The sequence below is a fragment of the Schistocerca americana genome, chromosome 4 (assembly GCF_021461395.2).
Source record: "Schistocerca americana isolate TAMUIC-IGC-003095 chromosome 4, iqSchAmer2.1, whole genome shotgun sequence".
Taxonomy (NCBI): domain Eukaryota; kingdom Metazoa; phylum Arthropoda; class Insecta; order Orthoptera; family Acrididae; genus Schistocerca; species Schistocerca americana.
The window spans coordinates 146,784,671-146,798,633 of record NC_060122.1 but is presented as its reverse complement, the minus strand read 5'-3'; the positions used below and the strand labels follow the sequence as shown (position 1 = coordinate 146,798,633).

General features: G+C 44.5%; 1 pseudogene; it reads left to right on the top strand.

The window, feature by feature from the left end:
* The first annotated feature begins 1,715 nt into the window (after positions 1–1,715).
* LOC124614606 lies at positions 1,716–1,834 on the top strand (annotated as a pseudogene).
* Positions 1,835–13,963: the final 12,129 nt, after the last annotated feature.

The following is a 13,963-nucleotide window of genomic DNA, read 5'->3' as shown; positions in this document are numbered from 1 at the left end:
ATGTAACGTCCACTGTTCAAAGTGCCAGCCTCAATGCGAACAAGAGGTGATCGAGAGGTGTAAGTAATGGAACGCCATACCATCACGCCGGGTGCTACGCCAGTATGGCGATGACGAATACACGGTTTCAATGTGTGTTCACCGCGATGTCGCCAAACACGGATGCGACCATCACGATGCTGTAAACAGAACCTGAATTCATCCAAAAAATGACGTTTTGGCATTCGTGCACCAAGGTTCTTTGTTGAGTACAGCATCGCAGGCGCTCCTGTCTGTGATGCAGCGTCAAGGGTAACCGCGGCCACGGTCTCTGAGCTGATAGTCCATGCTGCTAAAAACGTCGTCGAACTGTTCGTGCAGATGGTTGTTGTCTTGCAAACGTCCATCTGTAGACTCAGGGATCGAGACGTGGCTGCACGATCCGTTACAGCCATGCGGATAAGATGCCTGTCATCTCGACTGCTAGTGATACGAGGCCGTTGGGATCCAGCACGGCGTTCCGTATTACCCTCCTGAACCCACCGATTCCATATTGTGCTAACAGTCACTGGATCACGACCAACGCGAGCAGCAATGTCGCTATACGATAAAACGCAATCGCGATAGTCTACAATCCGACCTTTATTAAAGTCGGAAACGGGATGGCGCCAACCTTGTGTGAAAGCTCTGAAAAGCTAATCATTTGCATATCATGGCATTTTCTTCCCGTCGGTTAAATTTCTCGTCTGTAGCAGTCACCTTCGTGTCGTAACAGTTTTAACGTTCAGCAGTTTAGAGAAATTGGGAAGTAAAATAAAATTGCTGCAAGGAAATATTCGATAGTTACAAAACTATGTAGCTACATTGGCAATTCAAGCTAAAAGCAGTGACAATTCACAGCTTGCACATGCGAAAAAAAAAACGAATTTAAAAGCGTATGTGGTAAGTTTTTAACTAAAGATTTATCGCAGCTTGTTTAATTAGTGTTTCCTTTCGTAAGAGTTTTCATTTAGTATGGTAGATTACTTGCGCCGTGTAGGAATGTCTATTTCTAGTTTTATTAGTAAGCAGCTATCGTTTTGCGTTTACTCTGTTCAGTTTGGCGTCGGGCGTAACGCTTGACTTCATACAAATCAAAGGCGCCTCCTTCTACTTTACTTTCTGTATACTGTCTGTCCTTTGGCCATGGAAAAACAGTGACTCCCTCGTAGGCTAAGACACGGTCTGCAGTGTGAACGTGCGCCATCCAGACACGATGTGCGGAGCACCACGGTTCCCAGCTACAAGTCGCGACTCCGAGCGAGACCGCCAACCCCGAGCAGACAGCTCCAGTGTGCTCCGTGAGCGCTTAAATCCCACTCGCGGTGCTGCGAAGGCACCACCTCCAGAGCCGCCAAGCAACACTAGCAAAAAAGTTCTGTAAGCACAGCTACCGACGTATAAACGCGCTCGGCTCACTGCTATTTGCAAAACTTCAAGGGCCTGCTCACTAGATAAGTCCACTGTAAAAAACGCGGTACCCTTCATCAGCAAAATAACGTGTTAATCGTTGCCATCACATTTGTGTCTATGTATGAGAGAGCTACACTTACGGTGCAGAGAGTTTTCAAACAGTGCGTCACAATAGTCTTTCGTTTACCAACTCTTGTACTGGTTTACATCCCGTAGTGTACTGCCACCTATGAAGTGCACCAGAGAGTAGCCAAAAATCATTACCACTGTGGAGGGTGTGACGTGCCAACAGCCTTGCCACAGTGGTAATACCGGTTCCCGTCAGATCACATAAGTTAAGCGCTGTCGGGCTTGGCTAGCACTTGGATGGGTCACCGTACGGGTCTGCCGAGTGCTGTTGGAAAGCGTGGTGCACTCAGCCCTTGTGAGGCCAACTGAGGAGCTACTTCATTGATAAGTGAGACTCCGAGCTAGGGTGGCTGCGGCCGGACAAATTGCGTGACTACCACACTCTATGTCTACTCCACCGACTCCTCATCGCGCAAGCACCCCAGTACCTTGCTTCAGAGATTAAAAACCTGTCATGTCATCATAATCGAAACACGAGGTCACTCTTATTTGGTATCCTAACTGTGCCCACTCATAAAACAAAAACTTTTGCAAACTCCTTCTCAGTTGCCGCTGTCCGCCTCTGGAACAAACTGCCCCTTACCTTGCGCAAAATTCGATCTCCTGCTGCTTTTAAGAAGAAGTTGAAGCATTTCCTACTATCATCCTCACAAAGTTCTCCACAAAATTAATGTACAAGGACAATCCCCTCATCACTCAAATAGCAAAGCTAGCGTCTCCTATCTTGCTCCTGAGATGCCTTCCTCTTCATCTTTCTCTATTAGCCAGGCAATCTTCTTTTCCTTTATATTTCCTTAATTATGTTTCATCATGTCTCTATTCTTCTCCTCCCTTCACCATGAGTCTCCCTCATACTCCCTGCTGCCGGCACTCCTATCTAAAATCTGTCTCTTCAATAATGTCTAATTATAACAGTACTTGTGACCTAAGAATATAAACTCTATATGTATGTATTTTTCCAGGTGTACCTTTCAAATTGTTTATTTCACTTTTTGTACTAGATGTAGTTTAACATGCCTACTAAAACATATGAATGTAAAATAAGTAGAATGCCTGGTTAGATGTAAGAGAGGGCCTGAAGGCCCTAATCTTGCCAGGTTAAATAAATCAATAAATAAATAAATAAATAAATAAAATAAGTAGCGGCACCGGTCACGACAACTGACAACGGCTGGGAGAGCGATGTGCTGGCCCGTCCGTATGCGCAAACGGTGACGCCTAAGGGCTGAGGATGACACGGCGGCCGGTTAGTACCCTTAGGCCTTCAAGGTCTGCTCGGACGGTGTTTGTTTGTCTTTCTGGATGAGACGTGCCAAACTTTGGTGGCTGATGTCACGGTAATCAGTCGCACAACCCTAGCTACAGATTGGCGGTAAGTGGCTAGTGATATAAGAAAACAATCATTTATTTCCGTGTTTTATTTTAATGTAAATCTGTGTGAACTATGCTGCAGATGTATCACAAAGGTAGGAGAAGCTATGAAATGCAGATGTTGATGATAGCCAGAAGCAAGGAGGTTCCATAGTAGCAAAGGGAGTACTGCAGAAAAGAAGTAGACCGTCACACGATTCTCCGACGGACGTCCGCTACAGTATATTAATTGTTAAAAAGTACTGGTAACGCTGTTCGCTTGTCACTCTTTAGGTATGCTATAAGAAAAAGTAAAAGTTATTTACGATATTAAGTATCTTTATCACCAAGACAAATATTAAAAAAAATTGTCGGGAATGACCTAGGCAACGACTTACTGCAACTTCGAATGTGGACAGACTAGTGCGTCATGACAAAGAAAATTTAACGAGAGTGTTTACATTTTTACACTGAAGGAAAAAATAGTCCGAACACCAAGAATAAGTTGTGCGAGATTTGATAGTTGGTAGGTGTATTTCTACATGTGAAAGAAGACGCTTATTCATACACTATGTGATCAAAAGTATCCCGACACCCACAAAAACATACATTTTTCATATTAGGTGCATTTTGCTGCCACCTACTGCCAGGTACTCCATATGAGCGACCTCAGTAGTCATTAGACATCATGAGAGAGCAGAATGGGGCGCCCCGCGAAACACTCGGACTTTGAACGTGGTCATATGATTGGGTGTCACTTGTGTCATACTATTGTACGCGAGTTTTCCACACTCCTAAACATCCCTAGGTCCACTGTTTTCGATGTGATAGTAAAGTGGAAACTTGAAGGGACACGTACAGCACAAAAGCGTACACGCCGACCGTGTCTGTTGACTGACAGAGACAGCCGACAGCTGAAGAGGGTCGTAATGTGTAATAGGCAGACATCTATCCACACCATCACACAGGAATTCGAAACTACATCAGGATCCACTGCAAGTACTATGACAGTAAGGCAGGAGGTGAGAAAACTTGGATTTCATGGTCGAGCGGCTGCTCATAAGCCCCACATCACACTGGTAAATGCCAAACAACGCCCCGCTTGGTGTAAGGAGCGTAAACATTGGACAACTGAACAGTGGAAAAACGTTGTGTAGAGTGAGGAATCACGTGTGTAGTGCCAACTGTAAAACTCGGAGGCGATAGTGTTATGGTGTGATCATGTTTTTCATGGACGAGGCTTGCACCCCTTGTTGTTTTGCGTGGCACTGTCACGGCACAGGCCTACATTGATGTTTTAAGCACCTTCTTCCTTACCACTGTTGAAGAGCAATCCGGGGATGACGATTGCATCTTTTAGCACGATCGAGCATCTGTTCATAACGCACGGCCTGTGGCGGAGTGCTTACACGACAATAAGATACATGTAATGGACCGGCCTGGACAGAGTCCTGACCTGAATCCTAGAGAACACCTTTGGAACGCCGACTCCGTGCCAGGCCTCACCGACCGACATCGGTACCTCCTCTCAGTTCAGCACTCCGCTAAGAATGGGCTGCCATTCCTCAAGAAACCTTCCAGCACCTGATTGAACGTATGCCTGCGAGAGTGGAAGCTGTCATCAAGGCTAAGGGTGGGCCATCACCATACTGAATTCCAGCTTTTACCGATGGAGAACGCCATGAACTTGTAAGTCATTTTCAGCAAGGTTTCCGGGTACTTATGTTCACATAGTGTTTTTCACGCCAGTCGCATTAGAGTGGCGACATAAGGGCCACTTTGAGGATGCAGATCGGGTTCTCAGGTTTGGTTTAAATACGCGCTGAAATGGTCGTGAAGATATCTTTAGGTTTGGAGGTAATGGGTTGATGTTAGTCGAGAATGCCTTTAACACGACACAGCTCACTGAGTTTGAAAGAGGTCGTATAACATGGCTACAAAAAGTTCAATGTTCCTACTGCAGAAAGACTAGGCAGGAATGTCTGTAGATGGTTGATGGCAGCGATGGTTACGGGAAGATACGGTCGCAAGAAGATCAGACTACGGTCGGCCTTGTGGTACTACCGAGAGAGAAGTCCGTCGTTTTACGGCGTATGGCTGTGGCGCATCATACTGCATCTACAGCAGGTACTCGAACAGCAGTTGGCACCACGGTGACAATGAACTGTTACAGATGGGTCACTTCAAGGACAGCTCCAAGTCAGGCGCCCTTTAGCGTGCATTCTTCTGACTCAAACCAACACCGTATTGCATCAGCAGCAGTAGCAGCAGTTTCAGCAGCAGTTGGCACCGTAGTGGCACAACGAACCGTTACAGCCGGACGCGCTATTGCGTTCATTCCACTGACCCCCAACCACTGCCATTTGCGACTTCAGTGGTTTCAATTGAGAGCTCATAGGAGGGTGACGCAGAGATCTGTTCTGCCTCGGCGCCAGTGATAACTCCGTGGTAATTGGGGCAGGTGAGGACCTGCAACCAACCACTGGGCCTACACCTGCAGTTATCGTCTGGGGTCCGATTTCACATGATAGCAAGAGCACTTTCGTTCTTATCCCACGCACCCTGACTGCAAATTTGTAAGTCGGTCAGGCGAATCGCCCACTTTTTCCGCCATTCGTACACAGCACTCCAGGGGTTGTTTTTCACAGGATAACGGTCGACCACATACCGCTATTGTAACCCAACATGCTCTACAGATGTCGGCATGTTGACTTGTGATGTTGGATCACCAGCTCTGGCCCTAATAGAGCACGTATAGGACATCATCGAACGACAATTCCAGCATCATCCACAAACATCATTAACCGCCTCTATATCGACAGATTAAGTGCAAGAGGCATGGGACTCGATACCACAGACTAACATCTGGCACCTGTACGATACAATGGATGCACATTTGCATGCTAGCATTCAACATTTTGGCAGGTACAACGCTTATCAATGTGCCAGTGTGTCTCATCTCCTGTCAGTTTTTCTCGCACTTACATTAACCTGTTATCTTGCAAGGTTAATCACTAAACATATTACCTTAATTTCATTAAGCTGCATTAATTATTTTTGGCGTTGGGATTTATTTTGCGATCGGTATACGTAGATCAATTTCGAAATTTATCAGAGAACAGCTGAAAAATAAAGCAGTGCGAAAACTAATATCTCGAAAATGCGAAGGAAATTGAGAAGTTACCATCTGTGTTTAACACAGGACACATTTCAGCTGCTTGCGTAAGGACGAGCTATGTGCGTGGGCTTCTGACCTGAAAGCCTGTATAAGGGGCGCATTCAGAAGCTGACCATACTAGCAGCCGACAACAAAGCTGTCACGCTTCGTGTGGCCACAGCTGGGACCGGCAAAACACAGGAAACTGAGTAAAGGAAAATAGAGAAACAAAGACCTTCCAATAGGGAAAGGAGGGAAAAAGCCCTGTACGGCTGACTTTACGTAACAGAAGTGGGAACAAGCGAAATAAAGACAGTTCCTTCCATTCAGACAATCGTGTAACCGTAATCTGGAGACCTATGTTCACTACTGAAATACTGTGTGAAATATAATGGTGAGTGAACATACAGTGTGAATTTAGAGGTTTCGTAAGTTGCGAGTCTTTGTGATCGTCATACACTGGTGCCCAAAATTGAAACAACAAAGTGTTATTTCCTCGTCCTGTGTCTAATCATACAAACTGTCAACAGATGTCTGTACTATTGTGTTCTTCACGGAAGGTGGCATTGATCAACGGATAATCACGCCAGCGGTGACATCAGGGTATCTACCAAACGCGGTAGTGTTTGCCGGGTAGTCCCACAATGGCTGTATACCGAGAGTTGGTGCAGTATGGTGCAGAGAAGACGCCTACCAGTCTCTTTGTGGTGGAGTGCCATAGGAAGAGTGGAATCAGGACAGTGGCAAACTCATGTGGCCCGACGGCTTAATGTGAACTGTTGTTTCTCGGATGAGGCGACAATTTATAGTGATCGAAACTGTATCCCGAAGACCATGGGAGGGCCGACCACGTGTGATATCTCGAAAGAGAGGAACACCATTTGGCTAAGAGCACGATGGTGCCGCCTCAGTACTGCAGGGCTAGTGCTATCTGACCTCGCACCACCCACTGGACGTGTAGTATCGAGACAAACTGTGTACAGAAGGCTTCGGCAGAGTGGCCTTTATTGTCGCAGACGTGCTGTATGTGTACTTCTGACTCGTCTTCACAGAAGCGAACGTCTAGAGAGGAGTTGTCAACGTGTCACCCGGACGGTCGAACAGTGGGCCAATGGTTTTTCCACAGAGTTGTCCCGATTTCGTCTGGAGGGTGGTTCTCGACCGATTCCTATCTGGAGGGAACATGGAACACGATTTCGGGACCCAAACGTTGTGGAAACAGACCGATATCGAGTAGGGTCCCTAATGATGTGAGCGAGGATTAAGCTGACTTTTCATACACCTCTTCACGAAATTTTACAGGTGAATCGCAATGCTTATTTGCTGTCAGATACCGTGACGAGATCATGGGACCTTATGTTCAGCTGTTTCGAAGAGCTGCTTGCCCAGATGGACGATAATGCGCGACCTCATAGAGCACGGTGGTTGATGTTTTCTTGGAAATGGAAGATACTGTATGCATGGCGTGGCCTGCTCGCTGTCCCGATTTGAATCCCATAGATCATGTCTGGAATGCACTAAGGGGATGGGTTGCATCACGTCAGCATCCGCCAACCACTCTCCAAGACTTGCGAGCAGCTCTGCAGGAAGAGTGAGCGTTATTGCCTCAAAATGAGACTGATGGCGTCATTCACCGTGTGTCCCCTAGTTGTCAGGCCTGTACTGCTGCCAGAGGCGGTCACACCCCATACTGAGAACATTAACCAGTTATCGGAATGTGTGAGTAAATTCGTTAACTTGGAAAAACTGGAGAACATATTTGTCTTCCGTTATGCATGTTCCAGTTATTTACGTTCTGTATTCTTTAGATTGTTTCTACTTTACTATCACCTTTTTGTCCTCTTCTGTGCCAAAATAAACGTAACCTTGAAAAAATTCCGTTTTTCTTTAATTTTGGACACGAATGTAGTTGTACAAGCAACTGTGTGACACATGATTTTTACAAATTTTTGGAGAAATCCTCATAAAATGATATACTTTTGTGGTCTTCAATTTTTGCAACTCCAAGTACTGAACACTAACGTCAACAAATTATTGTTATTATTATATTAAAATACTCCACAAACAGAAAACCTTAAATCTACAAATAAATAACTTTGAGAACTGCAAATAGGTCATGTATCAATTTAACTTAAAGGAAAATAATGAATTTGATCATTCAGAAGGGGATAAATATCGAAATCAGTACTATCTAACATTTATCAAAATGAATTTCATCCCTCAAAATCGGTTAAATGTTAAGAGAAGAAGTTGATCTGGGTTTAGAAACCACAGTAACAAGTAAAGAATTCCGTTTAGATCGCCGAGACATGTATATGCAAATGTGCGAAGAGCTGAAGGACAGGATGATAAAGACTGCGGAAGAAACAGCTTCGACGAGGAAAACTGAGAGGCATACGCGATGGAAACAAGAGCGTGGAGAAGACATGACGGAATGCAAGGGGGCGTACCAAGAATTATATTCGTAAAAGAAAGAAAGCTTGTGTTTAACATACACTGAATCGCCAAAGAAACTGGTATCGACATGCGTATTCAAATACAGAGGTAAGTAAACAGGCACAATACTGCGCTGCGGTCGGTAACGCCAACATAAGACAAGTATCTGGCGCAAGTTTTAATCGGTTACTGCTGCTACAATGACACGTTATCAAGAGTTACGTGAGTTTGAACGTGGTGTTGCAGTCGGTGCACGAGCAATGGGACTCAGCGTTTCCGAGGTAGCGATGAAGTGGGAATTTTCCTGTACGACCATTTCACGAACGTACCGCCAATATCAGGAATCCGGCAAAACACCGAATCTCCGACAAGGCTGCGGCCGCAAAAAGATCCTGCAAGAACGGGATCAACGACGACTGAAGACATTCGTTCAACGCGACAGAAGTGCAACCCATCCGCAAATTGCTGCAGATTCAATACTAGGCCATCATTAAGTGTCACGGTGCGAGCCATTCAACGAAAAATCATCGATGTGGGCTCTGGGAGTCCAAGTCCCACTCTTGTACCCTTGATGACTGTACCACACAACGCCTTACACCTCGCCTGGACGCGTCAATACTGACATTGGACTGTTGTTGACTGGAAACATGTTGCCTGGTTAGATGAGTTTCAAATTGTATCGAGCGGATTGACGTGTACGGGTCTGGAGAAACCTCAGTGAATCCATGGACCCTGCAAGTCAGCAGGGGACTGTTCAAGCTGGTGTAGGCTCTGTAATGGTGTGGGGCGTGTGCAGCTGGAGTGATGTGGGACCCCTGATACGTCTACATACGGCTCTGAAGGGTGGCACGTACGTAAGCATCCTGTCTGATCGACTGCACCCATTCATGTCCATTGTGTATTCCGACGGTTGGGAATTCACAAGTCCAGAATTGCTACAGAGTGGCTCCAGGAACACTCTTATTATTTAAAACACTTCCTCTGGCCACCAACCCCCCCCCCCCCCCCCGGCCGTGAACATTATTGAGCATATCTGGGCTGCCTTGCAACTTGCTGTTGAGAAGAGATATTCACGTGCTCGTACTCTTACGGATTTATGGACAGCCATGCAGGATACCTGGTGTCAATTCCCTCCAGCACTACTTCAGACATTAGTCGAGTCCATGCCACGTCGTGCTGCGGCACTTCTAGTTTGAGACAAGCAGCAAAAGTGGTAAGAAACGTTATTTATGTATGAGGCGGTTAGTCACAAAGCTGAAAACGTGCTTGTTACGGGAAACGGAGAAAAAAAAAGGAAAAGAAATCTCTAAAAATAAATTAAATGCGGAAAAATGTTTCAAACAGATAGTAGTAGTAGGTCTAAGATTAGTTTCTTCTCCATTAATTTCGTTCTGCGTCATTACAATCATTACAGTAAGATCTCAGCCGTATCAGATGCGCCTGGCTTGGGACCTAGGTACCTCGAGCGACATAAGTTGATAACCAAGTCACTGTGAAGTTGTGAGACCGGCCAGACTGAGCACTTGCTGACTAAGCCAGCCGTTTAGCGTGTCGCTAGACGAACAGCCGTTGTTGTTGCTTCCTGGCGTGTCACCTAATAGCTTCAAAGATTATGCTACCTGACAAACGCTACTGATTACGTAATTTGATTTGTTACTTCTCTATCATGGATGTCGAAGCATTAATGTCAACAGTTTTCGGAAGGGAATCCAGCGCATTATCTTCACAGAAAAGTAATGACTCTAAAGATGATGTGGGGAGATGTTGCAATGCAAACTGTCAGCTCCGGTGTGTCTTAGCTTTATTTTTAGTCATAAAAGTGACTACAGATTAAGTAATAATTGTAATTAAATAATAATAATTGCGCTGGTTTATGATATTTTTAATTTTGTAATAAATTCAGAGCTCAATAAATTCCATCTAATACCATCACGTTCAGTAAGGTTTCGAGACACACAGATCATCTTCCAGGGCACGAACCATTGTCGTTGAAGTAATCAACCAAGATATTCCTCTAATTTATTGCGCTGGTCGTATATCTGTGCTCTGATCCTTGTGAACTGAATAATGTCGAAAAATTTTCGTCGGTGTCTTCATGAGTGGTGGACGATTCATCACAGAATTTTGGAGACTACATAGGGTAAGTGAGGGTGGTATGGTGAATCTTGTGAAATGGTGAATTGCTTTAATTCTTTACTGGTTAAAAAGATGTCTCTGCAATGTGCAATGTGCACGTGTTGAAAACCAGCTTCGTTTTAAAAACCGTAAGTGGAGGAAGACAACGATAGAACTTCCACCTCTGAAAAAACTTAAATTGCGAAACACAATTCAAAATTAATTATTGTAGAACTTTATCAGTTCAAGATGGTGTTTACCAGCCGCCTTCTGACACTCATGTATCGAAGAACAATGCGCCATTTTAGCAATCACAGGACGAAGAACAACTACTTAATTTAACCACTTCCGACAACCATACTTCAAATGAAGTTGTGTTGTTCCGGTGTCTTATACTATTCCCCAAACAAGTGCACCGTCGTGTCAGATTCCATATGCAGTCATCGATTTCTTGGAAATTTAATTTACGTTTCTTCTTACTAACTTATTTTCCCATTTGCATTCATCCTCTTCAACTGGATTAAAAAAACAAAATGAATGTATTGACTTTATATTTACTCAATATTACCACTAGACTTCTCTCAGGAGATATACTACCTCTGTCATAAGTATATTGCTTTTTCTACTTTTTCTCTAACAACCGTGAGAAGGATGTCGAATGAGTTTACAATCATTCATTAATAACCAACATATCTGTCTTGAAGCTCCCGAAGTTGTTTGAACAATATGTTGAATTCACCACGCTAACTTCTCTCAGGATCAATTTTACACTGAAGAGCCAAAGAAACTGGTACACCAGCCTAATTTCGTGAAGGTCCGCTGTCAGCACGCAGAAGTGGCGCAACACGACGTGGCATGGACTCGACTAATGTCTGAAGTTGTGGTGCAGGGAACTGACACCAGTAATCCTGCAGGCCTGTCCATAAATCCGTAAGAGTACGAGGGAATGGAGATCTCTTCTGGACAGCACGTTGCAAGACATCCCAGATATGCTGAATAATGTTCTTCTCTGTCCCAAGTGGAAGTGTTTAAATTGAGAAGAGTGTTCCTGTAGGCTCCCTGTAGCCATTTTGGAAGTGTCGGGTGTCGCATTGTTCTGCTGGAATTGTCCCAGTGCATCGGATTGCACGATGCACATGAATGGATGCAGGTGATCAGACAGAATGCTTACGTACGTATTACCTATCAGATTAGTGTCTAGACGTATCAGGGGTTCCATATCACTCCAACTGCGCACGCCCCACACCATTCCAGAGCCTCCACCAGCTTGAACAGTCCCCTGTTGAGATGCAGGGTCCATGGGTTCAGGAGGTTGCCTCCATACCCGTACACGTCCAGCCGCTCGATGCAATTTGAAACGAGACTCGTCCGACAAGGCAACAGGTTTCCTGTCATCAACAGTCCAATGTCGGTGTTGATGGGCCCAGGCATCGCTAAAGGCTTTGTGTCGTATAGTCATCAAGGGTACACGAGTGGCCCTTCTACTCGATGATGTTTCGCGGAATGGTTCGCTCGTTGAGACTTGTTGATGGCCCAGCACTGAAATCGTCAGCAGTTTGCGGAAGGGTTGCACTTCTGTCACATTGAACGATTCTCCTCAATCGTCGTTAGTCCCGTACTTGCAGGATCTCTTTCCGGCCGCAGCGATGTCGGAGATTTGATGTTTTGATGTTTTACTGGATTTCTGATATTCACAGTACACTCGTGAAATGGTCGTACGGGAAAATCCCCACTTCATCGCTGGCTCTGGGATGCTGTATTTCATCGCTCGTGCGCCGGCTATCACACCACGTTCAAACGCACTTAAATCTTGATACCGTGCCACTGTAGCAGCGGTAACCAACCTATCAACCGCACCAGATACTTGTTGTCTTATACGGGCGTTACCGACCGCAGCGCCGTATTCATCCTGTTTGCATATCTCTGTAATAGTTTCTTTGGCACTTCAGTGAATGTAACCAGAATAATGGCAGTTTCCGCAATAGTTCATACTTTAAAAAAAGTTCTGCCAAAAGCATTTTGTGACTCAGCACTGGAAGAGGCATTTACACAGTTCGAGTGAGCAACACGAGGCAATAGTGCTCTGGTGTGGACACCAAGCATCCAAGCGCTTTGCAGTAGGCGATTCGTGATGTACCTAGGTGACAGTCGAGGCACGTCCGCTGTGGCCATAGCCTTACTGAGCTCAGTGATGCTGTATGTTATCCACTGGACGAAACTCAGTGCAGAAGCACAGTACTGTACAAGAGTTTAAATTGCTTATGCTGATTATTTCTCGATAACATTTGAAACATGATGAACATCACCAATAAAACTCTGTTTCATACTGCAGCACACACTTAAATGGACACAGTCTCTTTTCAGTCTTCTCCGAATTAAAAGGAAATCGTGAATTACTTGACAATGTGTAATGTGACTACTTGTATTTTGTTTTGGTACATTCTGACAAACATTGGCCCCCTCCCACAAATCAACCATCCAACCTATGACAAAGATAAAACGACATCATTTCTTTCAGAAACTTTGGAATTAAAATTCACATTGCGCAGACATTATTTGAGAACATAATGTGCAATCGGCAGAAAACTTTTGCAACGGAATGCAGGGTTTACCGGATGTGAGGAGTTACGGACAAAACACTTCTTTCTCCTTAGAAAAGAATATGGAACGTGTAATATCTAGACTTGCAATTTTGTTGGCCGTGTTGTGTTTTGGAACTAACCGTCTCATATAAGTAAAGAGCAACTTCGCTAAAATGAAAATGGTTTGAAGAAAAACAATACCCTGGACTTCTACAATGTGCTTAAATACAAAATTTCAAACAATTGCCCCTACACTTTTGTTTTCGAAAAGAAAATGGGATGCTGTCGTTATCCAATAAAGAATACGGAGAATCATTAGGTAAATATTTCGAGGAAATGTTAAAATGCACGAACTAAATGAGAATTTTTATCACCTCAACTCCTGAAGAGAATTTTTCAGAATCGAAGCTATCATACAAGAAGTAACTTAGACATCATTCGAGATATAAAAAACAGCAAAGCAGCTGGTGAAGATGAAATAATTGTCCCAGAAATGAGGAAACTGGCTGATGGAAATCTGTTGCAGGCGTTAATACGAATAATGCAGATTATATGAGTATGTGCCAAGCAAGATGGTAAGAGATGGAAAAGAATCACCGTGGTACAACAACCGAGTTAGAAAACTGCTGCGGAAGCAAAGGGAACTTCACAGGAAACATAAACATGGCCAAAACCTCGCAGACAAACAAAAATTACGCGAAGCGAAAGGTAGTGTGAGGAGGGCTATGCGAGAGGCGTTCAATGAATTCGAAAGTAAAGTTAT